This window comes from Monodelphis domestica, chromosome X (genome assembly GCF_027887165.1).
Source record: "Monodelphis domestica isolate mMonDom1 chromosome X, mMonDom1.pri, whole genome shotgun sequence".
Lineage (NCBI taxonomy): Eukaryota > Metazoa > Chordata > Mammalia > Didelphimorphia > Didelphidae > Monodelphis > Monodelphis domestica.
Window position 1 is genome coordinate 30,035,600 of NC_077235.1, and position 20,777 is coordinate 30,056,376.

The 20,777-nt window shown below is 45.0% G+C and overlaps 1 protein-coding gene across 2 annotated transcripts in view; it reads left to right on the forward strand.

Annotated features, from left to right (window-relative positions):
* The window catches only part of CYSLTR1 (cysteinyl leukotriene receptor 1), a 32,654-nt gene that overhangs the window by 3,748 nt on the left and 8,129 nt on the right, over nt 1-20,777 (forward strand). The window contains exon 1 of one of the 2 annotated variants that reach the window (XM_007507452.3): nt 18,156-18,496. The exons of the other annotated variant lie outside the window; for it this stretch is intronic. The gene's annotated coding sequence lies outside the window, so the exon portion shown is untranslated. Of the gene's footprint in view, nt 1-18,155; nt 18,497-20,777 lie in introns of those variants that run through there. 2 annotated transcript variants of the gene reach the window in all.

A 20,777-nucleotide genomic window follows, 5' to 3' on the forward strand; every position in this document is an offset into this window, starting at 1 on the left:
TCTGTAAAGTAAAGGTAATACTCACTTTCCAGGGTTGTAGTGAGGATCAAATGAGACCATGTTTTAAAGCAATTTGCCAGCCTCAAAGCCTCATCATTACAGAGAAGGAAGGGGTGGTTTAGAGAGTGACTTGCCCAAGGTCATCTGGCTATTAAGTGGCAGGATTGTGACTGGAATCTAGCTCTTCTCATTTCAATCCTAAGGATTCTCCTTTGCCTCCTCATTATCTCCAAACCAAACCTTTTCATAAGGGTCTGTTACTTAAAAACAGGTTGAGGGGGCAGCTGGGTGGCTCATTGGATTGAAAGCCAGGCCTAGAAATGAGAGGTCTTGGGTTCAAAATACTCCCTAACTGTGTGACCCTGGGCAAGTCACTTGACCCCCATTGCCTAGCCCTTACCACTCTTCTGCCTGGGAACTGTCACACATTATTGATCCTAAGACATAAGGTCAGCATTTAGAAACAAACAAACCCAAAACGGGCCAACCTTAGAACCTAGAGCCAAACCATGATGGCCTCCCAGGCCCCTTCTTGCCCTCCAGCCTCCTCCTCCCCTCAGTTCAGTTTTCAGGGATCTGTTATCTAGTCTTTCTCCTTCCTGCTCAAACAAGCCCCGTGGATGTGCAGCAGCTATTCCCCTCATCCGGAGACATCAGAGCTCTAAACCTGATGCTCTGGGCCCAAGTTAAGGGATTTCAGGTATCGGCATGCTGACGGGGGAGCATTTGGACAGCAAGGGGCCCTTCCCAGGGCCTCTTGGATCCCACCTGCTCTTAACAAGTCTGGTCTTGCCTGCCAAATCACTCCCTTGCTTTGTACAGTTTTAAACTGTGTGTTGATGCCTTTTCTTTTGTGTGCTACAGACATTTCCTGATGCCCTTCCTACTCTATACCACCCTCCCATGTAACAAACAAAAACAATTCAACAAAACCAGCCACCAGTCGCAGTAACTGCGTGTGACTGCGTGAGCTGTCTGGCCCCCGTCTTTCCAAGAGGAGCAGCATATGTTTCACCATGTGCCCTCAGAGCTCTTTGGCAGCCCCCATAAGGCAGAGGTGATGACTTGGGCAGGCCATCTTTGTGTCTACATGTCATGTGGCGCCCCAGGTTATGGACATGTTAACCATCGAGAAGCCTGTGCAGGAAAAGAATGAGAATGGGTCTTAGAGGATTCCCACCCCTCGAAGTTCAACCCACTTCTGGCAGGAATTTGGGGTCCTGATTCTCCCTGGACATTATTCCAGGCTTGGGTCCAAATGTATATTGGCACCTGGGATACGACAAGGTCGGGGGGGGGGGGGAGGGAATCCTTACATTTCACTAAGCCCAGGTTTGTGGCGATCTTTTTCTCGTTTTTCAAAAACTCCAAATGTCAACATGCAAGGGACCTTGGAGGGCATATTGGCAGCCCATGTCTAAGAAGGGATTCCCTCATTCAGATTCTGCTTGAAGACATCCCGGGCTAAGGAGCCCCCTTCGGGCTGCAGCCCATTCCACTTCTGAATAGTTCCAATTGTTGGGAAATGTTCCCCTATGCAAAGCTGAACATCTGTCTCTTTGCCACTTGTACCCATTGCTCCTAGCTCTAGGACCAAATGAATGAGGTAGCTCAGTCACAAAGATCAGAGTTCAAATTTAGCCTCAGACCCTTACTATCTATGTGACCATGGGCAGGTCACTTAACCCGTTTGTCTCAGTTCCTCATCTATAAAATGAGGATACAATCAGCTGTTGTGCTTACCCTAAATCTTGTCTTGTCCAGACTAAACATTCTTGGGCTTGATACTCACATGGCATGGTTTCAAATCCAACCCAGTGGGTCTCCCTTGGACATAGTCCAATGGGACAATATGTTCAGAGGATTCTTCCCACCTCTAAAAGTGGAGTGATTCTGGCTTCAGACAGAATGGGGGAAAAGTGGGCCACCTCCCAGAGTTCTCCAGTGCAAATATGGGAAAGGGCATCATTAAGTAGATAGGAAACTCTGCTCCAAAGAGGGGCAAAGAGCTTTCCTGAAGCACCTAACTATCTAACTAGTGCTAAGCTCCTAGCCCTTGGGCCTCCCCCCTCCCACTACACAGCTACGATTTCTTGACATGGAACAAATCTGGCTTGCCTCCTCTTCTTTCTTTCAAGGACCACCTTCTTGCTCCTCAATCTTTTCATTCAGAATTATTTAATGAGCTGTCCTTGAGGCAGCAAGGGCTTCAGGACCAGGAGACTTAAGTTCGCATCCCAGCTATGTGACCTTGGACAAGTCTCTTAACCTTTCAGCCTCACTTTCCTCATCTGGAAAATGGAGTACATGACCAAAGCTGCAGCCTAGTTTACTCAGAGGAAGAGATGGGAAAGAGAGATCCAGTTAGAGAATGAGTAACTGCTAAATATCTCCAAATACAGCCCATGACTGACTGCAAAGGAATGTTAACTGGACCCTGTTATTGGCCTTAGTGGGAGCGCATGGTAAGAGGCTTTGTTCCCTATGTCTACCTCAGTATAAAGCCCTCAAGCCCCTAAGATCTGGGGGCCCTCTGAGTAAGTGGGTCATTTCCCCCTAGATAGAATCAACCTTGGGAGAGCAATTCTATGAGGAACCTTGTTTCCAAAGGCCAGAGACAAAGGAGGCCCCCCCAGATGTCAATGAGGATGACCACAGATATACCTGTGGCTTCTTGCCTCCTCCTTGTAAGAGTGAGAATCACCATCTGTAGGTAGGACAACTCAGTAGTATTGTGAGACACTGTCTCTGCTCCCTGAAATTCCAGAACTGCCCGAAACAGGCTCTGTATCTCTGATCTCACCCTTTGCTAGCAATGGCAGGAGCAGAATGGCCTTGGGCAGACTGGGGGAGATGCTTTTGTCCTTAGCACTTTTCTAGCTCTCCTCTCTATCTAGCCATTGCTGTCAGTTTCCTCATCTGTAAAATGGGGACGACAATCATGGCCTTGCAGAGTTGCTATGCAACACTGAGGGTGCCATGCTTCCCAGGTCCGAGGTGATTTAGAAAGTGCTCCAAAAAGGAGGAAAGGAAAAAGTGGCCTAGTAATGGTAACACTGGTTAACATACTAAGTCAGTCAAGGGTTGGCAAGCTGCTGGACATAAATTCTCTTGTTTGATCCTCATGACAATTCTATGAGGTTGGTGCTATTATTATCCCAGTTTTTCAAATGAGGAAACAGGCTCAAGAGAGGTTAAGTGAAGAGATGTGTCTGGGGTCACACAGCAAGTAAGTGCCTGGGATGGAACTTGAACTCTGGCCTTCCTGACTCTAGTCCTCTTCTTTACTCCTTTTCCAGAAAAGTAAACAGTGAAATGAGACTGTCTTCCTTGAGAGTTCTGAATTACATGTATGTCTTTTGAAGGCTGAAGAACCATTTCATATGACGCTGCTGTTTTAGAGACAGGAGAGACTTAGAGATTATCAAATACAACTTCAGCCCCTACTGACAGAGAAGTTAAGTGACTTCCCCAAGGTCATCCAGCTAGTAAATTACCCAGGTCCCTTGCTTCACAACCAGCATTCTGGCCAGTCTCTGTTTAACATGCTCTTATCATTACAGCATGTGGAGCTGCCAGGGACCTTGGCAAATTTCACTGTAATCCTCCAAGTCTGTATTAAGCACCTACTATGTGCTGGGCACTGAGTGAGGCTCATGATTATGTCCCAATTGATTTGACACCTTTACTGAAATGGGGCTAGACGCTGCTCACTACACTCGTAGCTCAGAGCTCCCAGAATCAGCTTCTTGGATGGTAGGCAGGATCTACCTCGCACCTCTACCAAGGCTCAACGCTTGAACAAATTCCAGACCAAAACACTGGGAAGGTAGGTGCTTTCCAATGTAGACCCATTGTGGGCCGTCGAAACTCTCTTCCTTGGGGAAAGCTACCATGAGGTTAGCAAAAAGGTCATTTCCACTCTGGATGTTCAGGATGGGAAATAAGGACTAGATGGTTGTCCAGGGCAGCGAAAGGTTTCTGATGCCAGGGACAGAGAGGCATTCTGTGTGGGAGAAGGAGGTAGGGCCTTGACAAATCAGTTAAAATAAACACTGGAGGACTAGACAGCCCCCTGCTCTAGGGAAAGGGACTGGACCTGTGATTTCGGTGGTATGCAGCACTCCCTGATCAGGAAACGCCCACTACCAATGCCAGCTAGCGTCTTCACTGTAACTTAATCAGAGAGATTGCCTGTGGAAGGAGAGGTTGAGTAACTTACCCAAGGACACACGGTCACCAGAGTCTAGACTAGACCCCAGAGTTCTAGGCTTTCAGGGCAGCCCTTCATCCGCCGTGTCTCTGCTGATTAGGCGTCCAACTCTCAGAGCAAAAGTGAGCTATAGCATTCAATCTGACGAGCATTTACTGAGGGCTTCTGCCATGGCAGTCATTGTGCTAGCTGCTGCAGATAGAAAGACTAAAAAACAGGCCCTGCCTTCAAGGAGCTGACAGACATGTCAATGGATAAGTCGAAGAGAGAGAAAGAACTCCTAACTGGAGAGAGGAGAAAGCTTCCTTTTGGAGGTGGCTTGAAGGAAGCTCAAGGTTCTCAGTGCTCAGCCTGGGCAGAGTCTTTGACAGGGCAGAAAGGAGGAATAAGAAGTAAGACAGTTTGGCATCAGTAATTAATAGGAGGTTAGGGTTGCCTCAGATAAGCTTGTGTCCACTTACGAAGGCCAGTCATTTGGGTTTGGTTTTGGTTTTGGGATTTTTTTGTCAACAGATCTTCCATGTTCTTTTCTTTACTGGATCCTCCATCTTTAGCCCTGTCTGTAATAGCTTGGCACCCATATAGAGGCAATTCGATGCAGGCTGGCTTATAGGAGCCAAGGTAGCATGATAGCAAGAACAGTAACTTTAGAAACCCAAGCCCTAAGGGGCAGGTGGATGGCTCAGTGGATGGAGAGCCAGGCCCAGACACAGGTCCTAGGTTCAAATCTGGCCTCAGATACTTCCCAGCTGTATGACCCTGGACAAGTCACTTAACCCTCATTGCCTAGCCCTTACCATTCTTTTGCCTTAGAACCAATACACAGTATGGATTCTAAGATGGAAGGTGAGGGTTAAAAAAAATCTTAAAAAAGAAAAGAAACCCAGGACCTGGGTTCAGAACCCTGTGTCGCCTTGGGCAAGTTGCTTATCTCTCTGAGTCTCTCCTCCTCTGTTGAAAATGAGGGCTTTTCCCACTCCAAATTCCATGATCCCACTTTTGTGAGGGAAGTGCAGGCCATTGATTATTTTCCATTAAATAATCTGTTCAGTTTCAATACTAAGGCCATTCGATATTTTGTAATTTTTTAAATTCTATGAACATTTTGCTCTGTCTCAGCTTTAAGGTCTCAGGCTCTCCAGAGTGATACTGAGGATCAATAATTTAGAACTTCTGAAAGAAAGTCAAGAGATCATTAAAAGCAACCTCCCTTCCCCTTTTTTATAGAGGAAGAAACTGAGGAAAGTTCTCTAAAAGAAAATAACCGACTTGCCCAGGGTGACCCAGGTAGTTAGTAACAAGGCCGGGATGCAAAGCAAGGTCCTTGGAATTCCAAACCAACCTGTTTTGTACTGTGTAAATGAAACAAAAAGCAATTATTACTTGCTATGTGTCAGATACTACATTAAGTAGCGGTGACATAGATAAGAGACAGACAGAGGCAGATACACTCCGTGTCCTCAAGAAGCTTACATTCTAATAGGGAAAACAGCACAAATAGGAGCGTGAGGATCAGCCATGGCTAAATGGGAATGAATGTAGAACTGAAGTAAGATCTGGTACTTCAGGCCAGTCAGTAGGTCAGCTGGAGGGACCAATCAACTGGGCTGGAGCCCAAGGACGGAAACTCCAGAAACGAGTAGGTTTCTTTCCTTAGGAACTCGAGCATAGAATCAGGAAGGCCTGGCTATGGAGGTGCAGGTCTCAGGTCTTGTGTGGAGGGTGCTAGTCTAGATCATCATCATGGGCAGATGATGGGGGAAATGGCCTAGGTGGTCAAGTGGGCAAATGGAATTTGATGTTGACACATGATACCATGCCTTTCCTCCACCACCAAGCTGCAACCTCAGATCCAGAAAGAGCCATCAGTCTCCCCCAGGGCCTGCTATCAGACAGCTACGTCCTAGATCTGTGAGTTTTGTACAGGCCTCTGACTCTTCTCCAGCCCAGGTAGACTCATCCAGCATCATTGTGCCACATCTCCAGCTTATACTCTTCCTTTCTAAATCCAGGGCTCTGTCTCCTTTGCTCTCTTCCTTCTAGATGTAATTCTCCAGTATCTCCAGGAGTCATCCCTAGTCTCTTTTTTAAATTTGTTTTTGACGATTTCCAGACTCCTCCATAGTTCTGCCCTCCTACGGAAGTCACTCAATCAATGAAAAAGCATATGTTATAGTATATATTATATTATATATAGTATAAAGTAGTTTATTAATGACTTAATATATGGCAGGTACTATGCTGAACGCTGGGGGTGCAAAGAATGGCATAAGTACCCTCTTAGAGCTCCCATTCAAGTGGGGGGAGATCACACATTTACAAGGTCTAGCCAGTGCAAATTCACTTCCAAAAGGAGGGACGTGGAAAGGATTCTTGCAGAGAGTGGACTCTGAGCTGAATCTTGAAGGAAGCCAGAGGGGAGGAGGAGGAGAGCATTATGGGCTTAGCCATGCCAGCACATAGGTCATAGTGGCCCTTAAATGTTTGTTCAATGACATTATTCATCACTTATACAAAGGCTTCTTACACTTTTGGGGCCATGGCGAAACTTACTGAGCATCTATATCACACCAGCTCTTCAGACAGTCCAGTAACTATAGTGATTTCAAAACAATAATTACCAGAAACTCAATTGTGAGAGATCTACAACCACTGAATGTGCTAGGAAAATAGCTCTGATGTCTACGGGTGACTTTCAGGGAGTCTGGGAACTCCAACAGAAAGAAAATTACACCTTTCTTGTTACTAACCCATTGCTAATGCACTGTGGTGTGTTGCCCATGTTTCCTAATTGAAAGAAATGCCCAATTGCAGTTCGAGGCTAGTGAAAATCAAGATAAAAGGAAGAAAATGATGAGAAGAAAGACCAGTGAAAGGAGAACATATAGGAGGCTAGCGCAATAGTCTGAGTATAATACAAGGGCTTGAATTTAAGTGGTAGCTGGGGAATGGACAGGAAGAGGCTGATTCATTGAAAACGTTCCAGGAAAAAGTGACAGGATATGGTGACTGGCTGGATGTGGGCGAGCAGATGAGCAAGAGGAGAGAAGATCAGAAATGACTGATCCTGAGCAGATGATGGTACCACTGGAAGGCAGAGAGGATTCAGGAGAAGGAACTCCTTTGAGTGGGGGAGCTGATGCTTATGGCTTTAAACATGTTGAGTTTAAAATGCCACCAGGTCATCCCTGTGGAAATATACAGCAGGGAATGATGAGTCTGGAGCTCAGCAGATATAAATTTGGAACTGAAGATGCTGATTTGGAGAAGCAGCTAACAGAGAGACCATAGTTAAAGCCAGGCGAGGGGAAATGATCTCCAAGAAAGTGTGGAGAGTTGAGGGCTGAGAATCACATCTTGCGGTGGCACAAAACTAACTGGAGCACAGACCCAGACAACCTTCTTAAAAAATCTCAGTCATGAATCTTTTTTTAAACCCTTACCTTCAACACTATATTGGTTCAAAGGCAGAAGAGTGGTAAGGGCTAGGCAATGAGGGTGGAGTGACTTGCCCAGGGTCACACAGCTGGGAAGTGTCTGAGGCCAGATTTGAACTAGGACCTCCTGTCTCTGGGTCTGATTCTCAATCCACTGAGTCACCTAGCTGCCCCACAGTCATGAATCTTAAGGCAGTCCAAGAGAAAGTGTCTGGATGGGTGACCACATGTTAAAAATCACCACCACAATATGTATTTCTATGCTGAATAAATCAGTGAATGAAAAATCTGTTAAGCTCTATGTGCCCCAAATGATGTGAGGTGCCAGGCGCGCGCGCGCACACACACACACACACACACACACACACACACACACACACACAGATAGTTCTTGCCTTCTAGGAGCTTACCTTTGTGAGAGGGACTCTTTGTTACTGGAATGGTGAGTGAGGTCACTGAGAAGTAGATTGGCACATCCCATCCAGGAACAAGGGCAGAATGCATTCAAAGTTCACCCTTCCATCACTGAAGAATGAGGAGAGGTATCCAAGTTGACCAGGAAGCTGTGAAGGAAGTGGGCCCTGAGAGGAGGGCGTGAAATGAAGCACGTTGTGAATTTTCTTGAAATTGATGGCTTTTTATCAAGTGTTTTCCTCCCAGAGACCCTATAAGGGTTAGTAGAGGCAGGATCCTAGCTCCTGTTTTATAGGTGTGCAAACTAGCAGGGCTTAGAGGTAGAAAGTGAAAAGAACACTAGACTGGGAGGTGGCAGGCAAAGGTTCCAGTCCCAGCTCTGCCACTAACCACCACACCACCTGAACTGGGCAAAGTCACTTCTCCTTGAACCTGTTTTCCCATCTAACCGAAGGGCAGGTTCTCTCAGGGAAAGGGAAGTGTTGAACTCCCTAGCAGCTAAGATTCCTCCCAGCCTTAAAATACTTTGCTTTGGTGAGAACCTCCCCTCATTAGCTGTTCTGGCTCCATACTCTTAAACCATGAGCTGGCCAATAGCGTCAACTGAGAATGACTACAGAGCACTGTCCTAACCATTGTGGGAGACAGATGAGTTGGGAGAGAGGGAGGTGTGGATATGAAAGAGGAAAAAATCGAGCAAATTCTTAAGCTAGAAAGAGCACAGTCCAGCCCTCTTGTTTTATGAACAGTGAATCAGATACTTTTCCAAGGTTACGAAGCTAGGGAATGGCAGAAACAGAATTTGAACCCAGGACCTCTGCCCCCTAGTCTGGGACACACTCCCTTCAAGGAGCTTCTGGCTTGGGTACAGCTGTTGACCTTAGTTTCACCTGCTATGAATCATAGTCCAACTATCAGATAGAACGACGATCTTGCTTGAGTGGGAAATGAGTAAGAAAAGATGCTCCACTCGGCCCTCTGGTAATTGCTTGCTTTCCTGGATTACAGCCAAATACTGTATGGCAATGGTCTCGAATGTTATTGGTAGGGCCACTCGTGGTGGGGACACTTTCTCTCCCAACACAGATCACAATGAGAGGTTAGGGAACATTCCCCAGAATCCTCCCACAGCTAGCGAGTGGCAGTTTTCCTGGCTCCTCCCTCATGCTCTCCACCATACCACACTGCTTGAATTATACTGAAGACCTAATCACTCACCTGTTTCTCTATGACTTTATACACATAATCTTATTTGGACTTCACAGCCCTGAAAAAAGAGGCAGACAATGGGCTGTTGATTCCATTCTACGGAGGAGGAAACTGAGGCTCAGAACGGTTAATTCCTTGGGCAGGGTCACAGGGCTAGAACTCAAACCCCAGTATTTTGGCTTTAAGTCTATTCTGCTTTTCACACCTCCATAATGCCTCTTGGAATTTCAAAGGCCAGTCAGAGTGAAAAAAGAAGAAGATTAGATCAAGTGAAAATAGCTGCAATCTCTTTATATGACTTGTTCAAGGAGGCATGCCACCTCATACCCAATTAATTATCCCAGTGAGCTTTAAACAAAAACCTCTAGACGTCCAAATAATGTTTATTACAGCAAGAAGCCTTAAACTGGAGGAGACTGACGAAGTCGCCTGCTAGCTGTTGCTCAGCACAGCATTTCTAGCTTCCATGTGTTTGGACAAAGCATCCCTCAGACCAGGATTGCTCTTCTTCCTCATCTCTGCCTCACAGAATTCTTGTCTTCCTTCAGGGCCTCTTCCTCCAGGAAGTCTTTCCTGCTGAACCCAGGGGTTAGTATTCTCTCCCTCTTTGTTGTATCCTCCCAGGAGAATGTCAGTAACACTGAAGGCAGGGCCTGTTTGGTTCATTCTTGTCTGTTTGCCCCCAGGGGACTAGCACCTCTTTGAAAAGACAGACTGGCCTCAAAAGAGACTCTATGTTGCCCTTTCTCTATTCAATTTATTTTACTAATTCCTCCTAGCTTAAAAAGTCCAGTAAGTTCAGTGTATATTTTTCCCTCATCTCCTTGCTCTTGGTCAGAAATATGCCCTTCTTGTGTCAATATTGGCTCCTTTTGATTCTGTGAACCAACTGGCAGCCCCTAAGTTGGTGAGGCCCCTTTTTTCCTACAGAAGAGGGTGTGTTTCATTTGCTTTTCTCTACCAGAAGTTTGGCAGTAATGTCAGCTCCCCAAATTTAGCCTCTTTGGTTACAGATGGATGTATATTTTGAGGAATATTCACAAGACACTTTCTCATCCAATCTTACGGGAACAAAATTTTATTTTCTTTAATTATTTAAAATATTTTTCCATGGTTACATGATTTGTGATTTTTCCCATCCCTCTTCTCTCCCCATGCCTGAAACTGGACTATCCCCACTTCCCCCTCCCTTCTTTTACCCCCTGCTTCCCTTGTCTTGTTCCCCTACTACTTCTCTGTTCGGTAAGACAGAATTCTATATCCTACTGAGTATAATTGTTTTTCCCTCTCTGAGCCACTTACACAGAGAGTAAAGGTTAAGCATTGCCCACCACCACCCTTATCCTCCCCTCTCTGTACTGATTTTTCTCACCTCCTTATGTTATATAATTTACCCCATTCTATCTCTCCCTTCCCTTTTCTCTCAGGGCAGCCCTCTCAGCCCTTGAATGATTTTTTGCACATCATTCATATGCACACATCTCATACATATATATCATTTCATATCATCACATTTACATACATATCATATCATCTTATATTATCATATACATCATATCATCATAATCAGCTTACTTCCTCACCCTATTTCTGGGTAAATTCCTTCTATCTTCTCTACTTCTAAGAGTAGTTTTTGAGAATTACAGAAAGCCTCTTTCCATGTAGACATATAAACATTTTTATTTTGATGAGTCCCTTAAATTTTCTCTTTCTTATTTACCTTTTTGGCCTTCTCTTGTGTCTTGTGTTTGGATTTCAAAATTTTTGTTTAGGTCTGGATTATTCCTCGGGAATGCCTGGAAATCTTGTTTTATGAATATCTATTTTCCCCTGAAAGAGTATACTCAGTTTCGCTTGATAGGTGACTCTGGGTTGTAAACCCAAATCTTTTGCCTTCCTAACTATCATATTCCATGCCTTTTGATCCTTTCATGTAGAAGCCGCTAGGTCCTGTGAGATCCTGATTGTAGCTCCATGGTATTTGAATGGTTTCTTTCTGTGGTTTGAAGAATTTTCTCCTTATATTGGTGGTTCTTAAATTTAGCTATTACATTCCTGGGAGTTGTCATTTGAGGATTTGAGGATTTCTTTCTGGAGATGATCTGTGAATTCTTTCAATTTCAATTTTTTTTCTTGTTTTAGGATTTCTGAGCAGTTTTGATAATTTGATAATTTCTTGTAGTGTGATGTAGTGTGATGTCCAAAGTTTTTCCTTGATTGTGGCTTTCAGGTAGTCCAATAATTCTTAGATTGTCTCTACTAGATCTATTTTCTAGGTCAGTTGGTTTTAATAATATATTTGATGTTTTCCTCTGATTTTTTTCATTCCTTTGATTCTGCTTTATTGTTTCTTGGTTTCATGTGAAATCATTAGTTTCTAGATGGTCAATTCTGGTTTTTAAGGCCTGATATTCCTCCATCAGTTTTTGGTTCTCCTTCTTCATTTGGCCTGTTTCTTCTTTCATCATTTTCATTTCTCTTTCCTACTTTTCCTCTGCCTCTCTTAATTGGTTTTTCAAGTCTTTTTTGAGTTATTACAAAAATCTATGTCCAATCCATATTTTTCTTTTGGATTTTGCATGTGTTTCCTTTGCTTTCACTGTCCCCTTCTGTATTTGTACCTTGCTCTTTGTCTCCACAAAAAAATTTTTAGAGTTAGGTGCTTTTTGTAGTTTGCTCATTTTTCTTATCTAATTATAGATAGGCTTGGGGGTATGATGTGATAGTCTGAGGGCTGAGAATTCTGAGAGCCCCCTCCCCTTGCTGATTCAATTGACCCTTGAGATGCTCATAGCTTAAATATTTGCCTCAGGCTTAAGTGTAAGCTTTTGATCTCACTCTGATCTTGATCAAATCAGGGGCTGATCTAATTATAGCCCCAGGCTTAGGCTCAAGTTTTTGGTCTCACTGTGTAGTTGATCCTGATTGTCCTGTCTTGGAGTTCCACCCTGAGATTTAGGCAAAAAGATCAGTACTTAGCACTTAGTACTATCAGCCACTCCAAAATGTGAACTGTGTCCTTATTCCAAGCCCAGACTAGAATTCCCTGGGCTAGGGCTCAGGACTTCTCCACAGGTTTGAAATGTTAAGGGGTGTGGGCTGGCTTGTACCACTATTTGCCCAAGCAGGATCCCAGGGTATGGATGTTTGACTTGGGCTTAGGTTCTGAACCTTGGACAGCAGATAGGGGTGGGGGTGGCTTGCTCTTCCCTCCTTGCTACAGGTTCTTGCTAGCTCTGCTCTCCTCTCACCCCAGTGCCCCAGATGTTCTTTGCCTACCTTTGGGGTTTTTCTTTTCTTGAAAGTTGTTTTGTTCTGTCTCCTTGTTGGTTCTTTCCCTCCTATATTCATTTTGTGTCAATATTTTAATCTTGGTCAGAGAGAATTCTCATGGTGGCTCAGAGTTGCTCTGGATTACTCCACCATCTTTGTTCTAACCCCCCAAAGTGACTTTTTCCTAAGAAAGCATAAACTAAGTCCAGGAGCATAGAGGCTATTTCATTCACACTCCTTGGTCCCTCAACATAAGTTGCCCTTTCCCCTAAATTGAGTTTGGGGGCCTGGATGAGAGCCCTGGGCAGGGCAGTTCCACTTGGGATATTTAAAGGAATAGAAAAATAAGTACTTGAGACTCTAAGATCCCAATTCCCCAAACAGAATCCCACTGTAGAATCTGCACTTTATTGTAATGATGGGACAGATGATGGGAAGGAGGCTCCTCAAGAGATGTGAATATTTCTGGGCTCTTGGGACAAGTCTCAGGAAGTCAGGGAAAGTCAGTTGGATCCCTTGGGTAAATTTCTGTTCTTCTTCCTGTCTATCCTCCCAGGCTAGAGGGCCAGAGTTAGCTTGTCGGGGCACCTTCTACCTAAGATGGTGCTAGAGGCACAATGACTTTCTTTTTCTCTAAGCTTCTCTTGCCAAAATCCTAAGCTGTTCTTTTAGCTCTCCTGGAGAAACTCTTAGTATTCATAAACTACTTCATCATTATAAAAGCAATAACTACTCATGTTTTGGTAGCCCTTTAAAGGGTAACAAATGCTTCCTCTGACCAAGAACTCCCCCTCTCTCGAGCTCACTAACGAGGCATATGATCCACTATTAATGAAATGCTTGCTGCAGTAAGGTTAGCCTATTTCAGGACACCTTATCCAAAGCAAGTAGACCAAAAAGCATCGATTGAGTGCTTAAAATGAGCCACTGGAGCCAATTGGATAACAAGCACTAAATTGGAGCCAAGCAGATAATAAGCACTAAAGTTGGTAGAGTTGGCTGACTGAGCCTGGATATGGGGAACAAAGACATAAGAAGAACCAGAGATGACATGTGGGGTTCTAGCTATGGATACTAGAATAACGGCTACCAGAAATGAGGAAGCTCCAACCTGTAAAGCCAAAAAAAAATCAACATGAGGAAGAAAAGTAAGCTGTGGGCCTCTAGCAGACATAATTGAATGACTTTGTAACCTCAATGTGAGTATTCCCATCAGGCACACACCACAGCCTCCTTATCCTATGTAACTCTTGTCCTGAACTCCCACAGATCCTCCACAGGAGGTCCCCCAAACTTAGCTCTCAGAATGAGCTCTCATTTGAGTTTATCCATTGTTAATCTCCCACTCTCTCTATATGACTATCTCACTATCTTTCCTCTGTAATGATATCCTTTACACCCTCTCTTCTGTGAATTTCTTTGTTGGTAATAGGTTACAAACTGCTCACACCCATGCCTTTCTCCATCATCCTTAGAGTGACCCTCAACTACATTACTCATAGTCTAATGAAATGTTCTCAACATTTTTCCATCCATTAATTATTTCTTTCCAAAGACCTTATAGACTAGAATCTAGTCTGCCTGCTCCAATTATGCCAAAGTAAAAGTAATAGCAACCCACACTCACTTGAATGCATGGGAAGACCTTGGGCAAGTCCCTTAACCTTTCTGTGCCTCAGTTTCCTCATATGTAAAACAAAGGTGTTTAACTTGACGACTTCCGAGATCCTTTCCAGCTCTTAATCTAAATCTATTATTATATCATTCCTTTTTTATGAAACTTCAAGAAAGTGATTAATTAAGAAGCAAAAGATATGGGCTTTTAAAAATAATAACACTAAAACCTGGGGCCTATAGACTATCTGGGAACACTTTTAGGCCACCAAGTGAGCCTGCAGCAAGCTTTAGAGAAATCTAAGAAATGGATTCCCTTCCTCTATAATTTCATGGCAATTCCACGCCTAAAGTTCAATATGGTAGAAATTGGGTTTTCTGCTTAGGATGCCAATAGGTTTTCAGGAACTCAATAAAATTGACTGTTGACTGTGGATTGAAAGCAGATCAACAGTTCAAAGCCAGCATCCTCTGAACCAAGGAAGCAACTTAAAGTGCAGCCAAGAAAGTCCAGTCAGACAGCCTCAAGCCAATCCTGGGAAAAAGCTTTGGGTCTTTTTTAGGTCACAGACATGACATATTTACAATTGAATTCAGCATCCCAAACCCTCAGGAGTCCTGTTCTTGAACCTCCTCCTTTAGACTTCCTCATTCCTACTCACAGAAAAGCCTTCATTGGAAAGGGATCCATAGGGTTTGGGCAGTGTTGACTGTGGGCAAGGAGGGCATGAAGTCATAAGATCATCTTGAGTCCCAGCTCTTTCATTTTACAGTGGAGGAAACTGAGGCCCAGAGGAGTAAAATGATTTGCTCAAGTTCACAAAGTCATCAAGCCAGAACTCAGCCCCAGGTCCTCTGCATTCCAAATCTAGGGCTCATTTTGCTACAGAGCATTGCAGCATTTACTGAGTGCCAGCTAAATCTGATTTCTTTAATGATCTCTTAATTGCTGTATCTAATGGCCTCTTAGCAAGCCTCATACTTCCTGACCTCTCTGGGTATCTGTGACACTGTTCTTTTCTGGTGCTATGTGTCTGGCTGCTCCCTTTCAACTTCCTTTGTTGGTTCTTCATCCATGTCATGTCCACTAACTGTGGATGTCCTTTAAGTTCTCTGTTTATACCTCCCCACTCCGTGATCTCATGAGCTCCCATGTGTCCAGCTATGGGCTCTATGCAGGCAGTTCCCAAATCTAGTCTTCATCTCTCTCCTGAACTCCAGTATCACATCCCCAACTAACTTTTAGACATCTAAACCCATGTCTTGCAGGCACTTCAAACTCAACTTGTCTGAACTCATTCTCTTTCTGCTAAAACCTTCCCCTCTTCAGACTTCTTTATTACTGTCGAGGGTACCAACAACTTTGATATCATCCTCAACTGCTCGTGTCCAGTTTGTTCCCAGGTCTTGTTCCATGTCTTATATATGTATCTCCTTTCCATTCACATAGTCCCAACCCTCATTTAGGCCCTCATCACCTGGCACCTGAACTACTGGAATAGCCAGCTTACCAGCTTCCCTGCCTCAAGGCTCTCCTACTTAAAGCATCCTTGGGCCTATGTACAAAATGATTTTCTTAAAGCGCAGGTCTGACCAAGCCGCCCCCTCCTGACTCCAATTGCTCCCACTACCTCCAGGCTCAAAACTAAACTTTTCTCTTTGGCATGTAAAACCCTTTAAAACCTAACCCTTACTTGTCCAGGCTTCTTTGACTTTACTTGCCTCTCTGTACACAAGGATCAAGCCACAATGGCCTTCTTGCTTTGCCTTAAACAAGACACTTCACATCCTGACTCTATTCCTCTTTAGGTCCCCAATACCTGGAATGCTCTCCCTCCACACCTTGTCTCCTGGCTTCCTTTAAGAGTCGGCTCAGATCTCGCCATCTGTAGGAGGTCTTTCCTAGCCCCCTGCTTGCTAATGTCTTCCTCTCTGAGACAGCCATCCATCTTCCTTGTACCCTCAGAGTTGTTTGCATGTTGTCTTCCCCATTCCAATGTGAGATCTTCGAGGGCAGGGACTGTTTTTATCCCCAGATCTTAACCCAGAGCCTGGATTCTCCCCTATCTCCATTCCAGAACCAGCTCAGAATCCGACTAGAATCTGGTGCGCTGGGTACCTTCCAGCTCTAGACTTGTGCTCCTATGTCCAGCCAGAGTTTGGGCTGAGCGTGGCTGGGAACTCCCCTTCCACAGTACTGAAAATGGGGAATGTCATAACTGGTATTGGGAGCACCTTTTGTAGGTGAATCCTAGAGCTTCATGCCATCCCACATGCCATAGGAGGAAAGCAAGGCAGCTGTGTCAACCCTGAAGTGCTTTTTCTCTATACATAAGTGACCTGGCTTTGATTAGTGGGTCTCTATGCTGAAAAGAAACTTAACTTACTCACTGTTCGACAGATTTACCTGAGAGTCAGTACTATGTTCATAAACACCCCAAAGTCAGGTGTTCTAGGGGGCACAAGTGTCCTGGAGCCTAGTTTAAACCATCACCCATCCCATTGTACAGGAATGTGAGAACTACAAAGGTCAGAGAGCAGTACCAACAGGAAGTGACAGAGAAAACAGAGGAAGGAAAAACCCGAGCCATCACGGTCCTTCCCACTACCTCCAAGAAGGGCTTCCGCTAAGCCATCCCAAAGCGATGATGGCCTTCTTAGGCCTTTGCTCTCTGTGTTCTCGGCCTTGGCAGCCCTATCAGTTCTCACAATTCCAGCTCCTACCTTCATGCTGAAAATTCTTGTCCCTATCTCCAGCCCTGGTTTCTATCCTAGGCTACCACTCATCCTTGCCTTTTTAGCTTTTCCTGGATGGTGCTCCTCACAGTCAACATGGCAGGAAACCAGCAAGCTCATTATTCTCCTCCACAAAAGCTCTTCCTCCTCCTCACCTCTTCCTATTAATTTCCCCGCTGTCCTCCCAGTCAGCAGAGTACAAAGCTTCCACCTCACATCCTACTGGGACCCAGTCACTGAGTCCTGCCATTTTTGCTTGTGGAAAATCTAAGGGCCTTTCCAGCTCAGGATCTCTAGGCCTTTCTCCATCCCATCTGCCAGGTATCTCGTTTTCTTGCCCTGGTCTTTCTTTGTTGCCAGTCACCTAAACTAATGCAAGTCTCCCTGCCTTTAGTCTGTTCGACCCTCAGGTGACAAATCAGTCTTCCTAAGGCCCAATTGATTTGATATCACTATTCAGGACCCTTGAATAGTTCTCCATTGCCTAACAAAATCTAAACTCTTTTCCTGGGATTTGTGGGCCTTCTCAGTTGGGTCATAACATGGCTTTACAGGCCTGTCTTTTAGTACTCATTTTCGATTGGGCACTTTTCCCCAACTGTGGCCTCACTCATGGCTATTCTCTCCACTTGGAAGGCCCTTCCACCCCAGCCCAAATCTGCCCAAATCCAACTCATAGCCAGCCTCCAAGGCCAATCTCAAATGCTACATCCTGCATGAAGCTTTCCATGATTCCTTAAATCAAAAGTCATTTCTACCTTCTTCAAATGCCTAGGCCAAGTTCTGTTTCCCCTAAATGCTTCTTGACAATGTGGGACCATCCCCTGAGTGCCCAGCCTCCAAATTCAGGGGGTCCTCCATCAGCACAGAGGCTATTTCTGTGCATTGTTGAGTTCTCATCCTCTTGGACTTCATAAATAGAAAATGATGAAAAAATAGCCAGCTGTTTTGGCCAGTTGAGGGAGATTTATTAGCATACTGCCAGAGTAGGCCCAAGGACTGAAGATTGTATGCACACAAGGCCAAACATCTGGATGGAAACTCAAACACCCGAATGCCTAAAAGTCATTGTTGTCCGTCTGTTTTCTAATCAGCACTTCCAGCTTCCTCCTGGGGATGGGAAAACGGAGGGGGCTAGGAGGCGGGGAGGAATAGGACAAGAATCCTATTGGGGAACCCTAAATATGGTAGTGGCTCTTTGATCTCCACATCACCCCCCTCCTGTGTCTGTATTTAGGCCTGCCAAGCTCCCATGACCTCCCCCAGAGGAATCTAAGCAAACTCACTTCCTTTTGAATTGAATGATTTCGGCTTGAGTTGCCTTGGCTCTCGTGCCAGCCCACAAGTCCCAGACCACGGGCAGAGCACAATTGAGAAAGGAGAGGCAGAGGCCAAAGAAGGGGTCCCTCAATTTTTCAGACAGAAGTCTTTTTAACCTTGCAAAGCCCTCTCCGATCGTCTTTTCGGCACTGTCTGCTACCTGATGGAAAATTAATTCCCAGAGGCTGCTTGGGATATAGTGGAAGGAGCTCTGGTGTTGGAGGCAGGAGAGTGGGGTCCAAGTCCCAGCACCAACATTTAAGTAGCTGGACAACCTGGGGTAAGTCTTGTAACCTCTCTGAACCTCAGCTTTCCTTGTTTGTAAAAATGTGTGTACTCCTTAACTCACAAGAGTGAGCGAGCGCTGTGAGGAAAGTACTTCCCAAAGCTTAAGGCAGCCAAGGACCGGAGACCTATTAATCACTTATTGTTTCTTTTGTACTTCTCTGATAAAATAGATTTCTGAGACTCGCCAGTGAAGGCTAGGAGGCCATGAGTGGTATGCGGGGTGTCAAGCTCTTCCGTTTGTACCCAAATTAAGTTATAGGGGCAAACGGGCATCTGAGCCCACATGAGAAGCAGTCTGCCATAGAAGAGAAAGCTTTGGGCTTGGAGCCAGGAGACCAGGCTTTGCTGTTTACTAGCTGTCGGACTTGATCAGAGGAAAGTCAGTTGTCCTCTCTAAACCACAGTTAGCTCATTGGGAAAGTGGAGATAAGCGTACGTCTTTCCCTGTAGCCAGTAGACCAAAGGATATTCATCTGCCAACATATCCTATTTTCTGACCCTTGAGCTGAACCTCAACAAAGAGGAATTCATGGCTTGGTGAGTTCAGCCAGTGTTCTTCTCTTGACCTGGTTACACAATGTCTTTCTCGGGCCTCCCCGCTACCAAGTCCTTTCAGCAGCAAACAGGTGGATCTGGTGCCAGTTTGGTTGTGTCTTGTGTCCTCGACACTTGAAGTTGAGCACACTTTGCCCAGGACTTCAGTTGGCATATAAAAGAGAGCCCTTTTCTGAGATTTGTCATTTGGAGAGCACCTAGAGAATACCTTGCCCAAAGCCCTCATTTTAGAGGGGAGGAAACTGGTCCCATAGGAAGTGCTTAACAAATCCAGTCGATGGACTGTCAAGTAACTTATCCAAGGTCACCTGGCCTGTTATCGCCCAAGCTGAGCCTTGGCTCCCAGATCTGAGCCCTTCCAGGACAGCCTGCTGCCTCTGCTTTCTCACCTTCCTTGGCTCTAATTCCCTTCCACTGAAAATTGCTCACTTGGGAATTCTCAGAATGTTTATTCTTGCTCCTTTTTTCTATTAGAATACTATGAGAGAGAGACAGACAGACAGACAGAGACAAACAGACAGACAGACAGAGACAGACAGACAGAGACAGAGAGAAAGAAAGAGACAGAGACAGAGAGAGATGTTTTTACAGAGAGCTAATGGTGGGGCCAGGGTTGGTCCTCTGGTAAGTATCCAGGGACTTTTCACTACTGTAAATCTCAGTTTCCTCATCAATAGTTTAGGGATGGCGATCCCTGTCACCACCGCCCAAACCAGAACATGCAGAATACACATATACACTAGGGTCACAGATCTGAAGCTGGAAGAGGCAAGAGGTCACTAGAAGGGCCTCGGAAACCCTAACTCTGTGACTGTGATCATTCCTATTATCCCTGAGAAAGAAGGCTTTGCCTTATTTAAAAAGAGACAGGAGGTGTAGTAGCTAGAGAACAGACTCTGAAGTCAGGAAGCCTTGGCCTCTAACACATCCTGGACTATGTGACCCTGGGCAAGTCACTTGCCCTCTCAGTGCCCTAGGCAGCTGTGTAGGACCTAGGACTGTAAGCTCATTCCAGCTGTGTTAAGAACAGTACCAAAGTAATCACGGGTTCAGACACCCGTGACAAAGTCAGAATCAATTTGTGATTTATTCATTCTCTCTGGCGTCTATCTTCCAGAGAGCTGAAAACTTCAGGTGCTTAAAAAGTTGAATGCAAAACAAACAGGTGGCATAGAGTATGCGTGGGCACCTGAGTCATCTGGCCCCTAACCAAACAAGACATTTCTCCTTTAAGGGACACTTTCCTAAAAGGGAGCAGAGGGTGGGGCAGCGGCAGAGGATAGGACTAGATCCCTGAAAACCTCCGAATTTGAGCATTCTAGGATGATGGGAAGGATACAGGACAGAGACCAATAAATGGACCTGGGTTCAAATCCTACCTCCTACACTAATGGTGTGACTATGTAATTTAACCCCTCCATATTTCCATTTTCCCATGTGTAAAATGAGGATACCAGCTGCAGGTACAATAATAACACCAGCTTGCCAGGTGTTGTGGGGCTCCAAGGAGATAACATCTAGAACGCTAATGTTGTGGCCACGGAATGCTAGGCTATAGAGTTGGAAAGGCCTTAGCAATCATCTGAGGGTAGATTCTGATCCCTTCATTTTATAGAGGAAATGGAGTCCCCCAAAAGGGGAATGAGTGCAAGATCACATATCTAAGAAGTGACAAAGATGGGAGCCAGATCTGTCTGCTGACACCCAATCCAGGACTT